Raw genomic sequence first — 6,060 nt, 5'->3', positions numbered from 1 at the left:
TTTCGGCTCTATCATGCCAATCATGTCAATTCCCCACATAGAGAAAGGCCATGGTGATGAAATTACATTCAGAAGTGTCAGAGGAATATGAATCTTATCCGCATAAATCTGACATTTATGGCATTTCGTCACATATTTGCAGCAGTCAGACTCCATTGTCAGCCAATAGTAGCCTACTCTCAACATCTTTCTAGCCATGACATGTCCATTGGAATGGGTACCAAATGAACCTTCATGGACCTCAGTCATTAACGGGTCTGCTTCGTGTCTATCCACGCATCTGAGCAGAACCATGTCAAAATTTCTCTTATAAAGCACTTCTCCATTGAGGTAGAAACTGCCTGACAATCTCCTCAAAGTCTTCTTATCTTTCACAGATGCCCCAGGCGGATACACCTGGTTCTGGAGGAAGCACTTGATGTCATAATACCATGGCTTATCATCTTTTACTTCTTCAACCGCAAATACATGAGCTGGTCTGTCCAAGCGCATCACGGTGATATTGGGAACCTCATTCCAATATTTAACCACAATCATCGAAGCAAGCGTAGCAAGAGTGTCTGTCATCCGATTCTCATCTCGAGGAATATGATGGAAGTCAACCTTAGTAAAGAACGTTGAAATCCTCCTCACATAATCTCTATATGGAATAAGACCAGGCTGATTCGTCTCCCATTCACCCTTGATCTGATTGACAACGAGGGCCGAATCACCATAAACATCAAGATGCTTGATTCTTAGATCAATGCATTCCTCCAATCCCATAATACATGCCTCATACTCAGCCATATTATTCGTGCATTTGAAAGTTAGCCTTGTTGTAAAAGAAATATGTGTGCCCTGAGGAGTAATAATCACTGTCCCAATACCATTTCGATACTGATTTACAGCGCCATCAAACACCATACTCCATCTGGAACCAGGCTCTGGCCCTTCATCGAGTGTAGGCTCATCGCAATCTTTCATTTTCAAATATAGAATCTCCTCGTCTGGGAAGTCATACTGAACTGACTGATAATCCTCGATCGGCTGATGTGCCAAGTGGTCAACCAAGATACTACCTTTGATAACTTTATGAGCTCGATACTCAATGTCATACTCAGATAACAACATTTTCCAACGGGCAATCCTCCCGGTTAAAGCAGGCTTCTCAAATATATACTTGATTGGATCCATTCTGGATATCAACCAAGTTGTATGATTTATCATATACTGGCGTAAACGCTTAGCGGCCCAAGCCAAAGCACATCATGTCTTCTCAAGCATTGAGTACCGAGACTCACAATCAGTGAACTTCTTACTTAGGTAGTAAATAGCATACTCTTTCTTCCCTGATTCATCTTGCTGACCAAGTACACAACCCATCAAGTCTTCAAGAACTGTCAGATACATGATCAAAGGTCTTCCTTCTACCGGCGGAGACAGGATTGAAGGTTCAGACAGATACTCTTTGATACTATCGAAAGCTTTCTGGCAATCCTCGGTCCAATCATGGGACTGATCTTTCCAGAGGAGCTTGAATATTGGCGCACATGAGGCAGTCATGTGGGATATGAATCTGGAAATATAATTCAAGCGGCCAAGAAAACCTCGGACTTGCTTCTCAGTTTTGGGCGCAGGCATCTCTTGTATTGCTTTGACCTTTGCAGGATCAACCTCAATACCTCTTTCGCTGACAATAAAGCCCAATAACTTTCCAGAACGGACTCCAAATGTACACTTGTTGGGATTCAGACGAAGCTTGTACTTCCTCAGACGCTGAAAAAGCTTCAACAAGTTCTCTACATGTTCAACTTCCGTTCTTGACTTAGCAATCATATCATCAACATATACCTCAATCTCCTTGTGCATCATATCATGGAACAAGGTGGTCATAGCTCGTTGATAGGTGGCTCCGGCGTTCTTCAAACCGAAGGGCATCACTTGGTAACAGAATGTTCCCCAAGGTGTGATGAATGTTGTCTTCTCCATATCCTCGGGTGCTATCTTAATCTGATTATATCCGGAAAATTCGTCCATAAATGAGAAGACTTTGAATTTAGTTGTATTGTCTACCAACATATCAATATGTGGTAGAGGGAAATCATCTTTCGGACTAGCTTTATTCAAATCTCTATAGTCCACACACATCTGGACTTTTCCGTCTTTCTTAGGCACGGGCACAATATTGGCCACCCATTGAGGATATATAGAAGTCACCAGAAACCCCGCATCAATTTGCTTATGAACTTCCTCTTTGATCTTCACTGCCATATCAGGATGAGTTCTTCTGAGCTTCTGCTTCACAGGCACGCACTCAGGCTTCAAGGGTAGGAAATGTTGCACAATATCTGTATCTAGATCCGGCATGTCTTCATACGACCAAGCAAAGACATCGGCATATTCTCGTAACAAATCAATCAACCCCTTCTTAACAGATTCTTCCAGGAGTGCCCCAATCTTCACTTCTCGCACACAATCCTCAGACCCCAAGTTGATTGTTTCCAGATTCTCAAGATGTGGCTGAATGATCTTCTCTTCATGCTCAAGTAAACGGGTAATCTCATCAGGAATCTCTTCAACATCATCTTCCTCTGCCTCGAGTACAGGGAACTCAAAATTGGGAGATGGCGTTGGATCATTATGTTCAATGAGTTTGATCAACCTGCATAATGATTTTGGATATGAAAAGCTTTTTAGAAATCAAACAAGGCAAATCATCATGCAGATGAAAAGATTGATTTTATTCTATTTTTAGGGTTTTATGTGATCACCAATTTCATGCAAAAAGCAAAAACGGAAAATAATTGGAAAAACAAACATTTAGCATGAATTTATTGAATGAAAATATCATTGTATTTATGTTGCCAACAATGTCATCACTTCTCCTTTTGGCATGGGAGAAGGGTTTTTTAAACAAAGTGATCATTACGTTGACTTGTGGACAACTGTAGGAATATCCACAGGGACCCAATTGTTGCAGATCCCTCCAGGGATGATGAAATTGTCAGAATCCTCTGCACCTTCTTCCAGAACAGCAGCAGCTTCCTTATCCTGACCGGTGTGGATAAAACCTCCACTCTTGAACAGTCCTTTCTCATTGAAGACCCCAGAAGAAAAGCCTATGCCAGCCCGAGACTTATTGTCTACCAGCTCAATCATTTTTCCTAGACCAGCAATTGCACCACACTCAATGGCCAACTTTGCATCTCTATAGGAAGTAAATGAAGGAGTCCTCTTCTCAACAGGCTCGGCTATAGATAAAGCTTGGAAAGGAGTTCCAACTTCATCTTCAGCATCAATTTGCTTATGAACTTCCTCTTTGATCTTCACTGCCATATCAGGATGAGTTCTTCTGAGCTTCTGCTTCACAGGCACGCACTCAGGCTTCAAGGGTAGGAAATGTTGCACAATATCTGTATCTAGATCCGGCATGTCTTCATACGACCAAGCAAAGACATCGGCATATTCTCGTAACAAATCAATCAACCCCTTCTTAATAGATTCTTCCAGGAGTGCCCCAATCTTCACTTCTCGCACACAATCCTCAGACCCCAAGTTGATTGTTTCCAGATTCTCAAGATGTGGCTGAATGATCTTCTCTTCATGCTCAAGTAAACGGGTAATCTCATCAGGAATCTCTTCAACATCATCTTCCTCTGCCTCGAGTACAGGGAACTCAAAATTGGGAGATGGCGTTGGATCATTATGTTCAATGAGTTTGATCAACCTGCATAATGATTTTGGATATGAAAAGCTTTTTAGAAATCAAACAAGGCAAATCATCATGCAGATGAAAAGATTGATTTTATTCTATTTTTAGGGTTTTATGTGATCACCAATTTCATGCAAAAAGCAAAAACGGAAAATAATTGGAAAAACAAACATTTAGCATGAATTTATTGAATGAAAATATCATTGTATTTATGTTGCCAACAATGTCATCACTTCTCCTTTTGGCATGGGAGAAGGGTTTTTTAAACAAAGTGATCATTACGTTGACTTGTGGACAACTGTAGGAATATCCACAGGGACCCAATTGTTGCAGATCCCTCCAGGGATGATGAAATTGTCAGAATCCTCTGCACCTTCTTCCAGAACAGCAGCAGCTTCCTTATCCTGACCGGTGTGGATAAAACCTCCACTCTTGAGCAGTCCTTTCTCATTGAAGACCCCAGAAGAAAAGCCTATGCCAGCCCGAGACTTATTGTCTACCAGCTCAATCATTTTTCCTAGACCAGCAATTGCACCACACTCAATGGCCAACTTTGCATCTCTCTAGGAAGTAAATGAAGGAGTCCTTTTCTCAACAGGCTCGGCTATAGATAAAGCTTGGAAAGGAGTTCCAACTTCATCTTCAGCATCTATGTATGAGAAGGAAGACAAGTGGCTAACCAGGAGAGCCTTTTCTCCCCCTACCACTATCAGTTTCTTATTTTTCACAAATTTCAGCTTCTGGTGTAGGGTGGATGTCACGGCGCCAGCCTCGTGAATCCATGGTCTGCCTAGGAGACAACTGTACGATGGGTGAATGTCCATAACCTGGAAGGTAATTTGGAAATCATTTGGTCCAATCTTGATAGGGAGATCAACTTCCCCAATCACAGTCTTTCGAGACCCATCGAAAGCTTTCACAACTACCCCACTCTGCCTCATGGGAGGCCCTTGATAAGACAGTTTTGAGAGAGTGGATTTTGGAAATACATTCAGGGATGACCCAGCGTCCACCAACACATTGGACATGGCGTCGTCTCTACAATTCATGGATATGTGTCAAGCCAAGTTGTGGTCTCTTCCCTCCTCAGGGAGATCAGAGTCACAAAAACTCAAATTGTTACAAGCAGTAATGTTCGCAACAATGCTATCGAACTGTTCTATAGTGAAATCATGATCTACATATGCCACATCCAAAACTTTCTGCAGAGCCTCTCTATGTGGTTATGAGTTCAGGAGTAATGATAACACGGATATCTTGGATGGCGTTTGTAGAAGCTGGTCTACAACGTTGTACTCACTCTTCTTGATGAGCTTCAGCACCTCATCACAGTCTTCTTTCTCATTGTCGCTAAGGCCAACAGAAGTAGGAGTTTTTAGTATTGAGGAGGGCTTAACAATAGGTGCTGGATTCGGGGTGCTCACAGCATTCCCAATCGGGCGTTCAACAAAATCAGCCTTAGCCTGGGCTTCGGTGGTGCTGAAAACACACGACCGTTGCGGGTCAAACCACTTATGTCAGCAATATCCACAATAGAGGAGGATGGTAAAGTCACTTCTTTCCCATCTTCTACAACAACAGCGTTGTAACGGAAGGGAATTGCCTTTTCAGAAGAATACAGTACTGGACCGGCAGGCTTAATGATCAGGGTAGGAGAAACCTTCTTCTTGCTACCATCATACTTGATAATAACAGGTTCAAGTATCCGAAATACTGGGGAAATTACTTTGACCTCTGGCTCATCTTCGTCAACATTCATATTCTGAAGAATCTCAATAACTCCTTCATCCAGCATTTCCTGAAGATCTTTGCGCACCTAGCGACAACCCAATCGGTTAACAGGGCAGATTCGGAATTTATCATGATCGTGTTCATAATGATTGTACTCGCATAGCAAACGATGCAACTCGACCAACGATTGTCGAATATGACTGACATATTTGACTTTGTACTTGGCAGGGCAGCCCTGGACCATGTTGACAGATTTCCCATGCTCGGGTAATGGGTTCTTCTTCACATTAGGACCTACGTCCTCAAAACACAGGATGCCACACCTCACAAGGTCTTGAACCTTGGTCTTCAAAGGATAGCAATTCTCCACGTCGTGGCCGGGAGCACCAGAGTGATACACACAATGCAATTCAGGCTTATACCACCATTGAGGGTTAGCAGGTATAGCTGGTGGGTCTCTCGGAGTAATCAACTTCCTCTCTATCAAAGAGGGATATAGTTCTGCGTATGTCATCAGAATCGGATCAAAAGTGACCTTTTTCCTTTCGTAACTTGTGCTGGTTTGGTTAATGTTTCGAGGTTGATAGGCCTGCTGTTGTGGATGGTGTTGTTGTTGTTGATATTGCTGAGGTGAT

The sequence above is a fragment of the Lathyrus oleraceus genome, chromosome 7 (genome assembly GCF_024323335.1).
Source record: "Lathyrus oleraceus cultivar Zhongwan6 chromosome 7, CAAS_Psat_ZW6_1.0, whole genome shotgun sequence".
Taxonomy (NCBI): Eukaryota; Viridiplantae; Streptophyta; class Magnoliopsida; order Fabales; family Fabaceae; genus Lathyrus; species Lathyrus oleraceus.
This window is presented reverse-complemented; position numbering follows the sequence as displayed.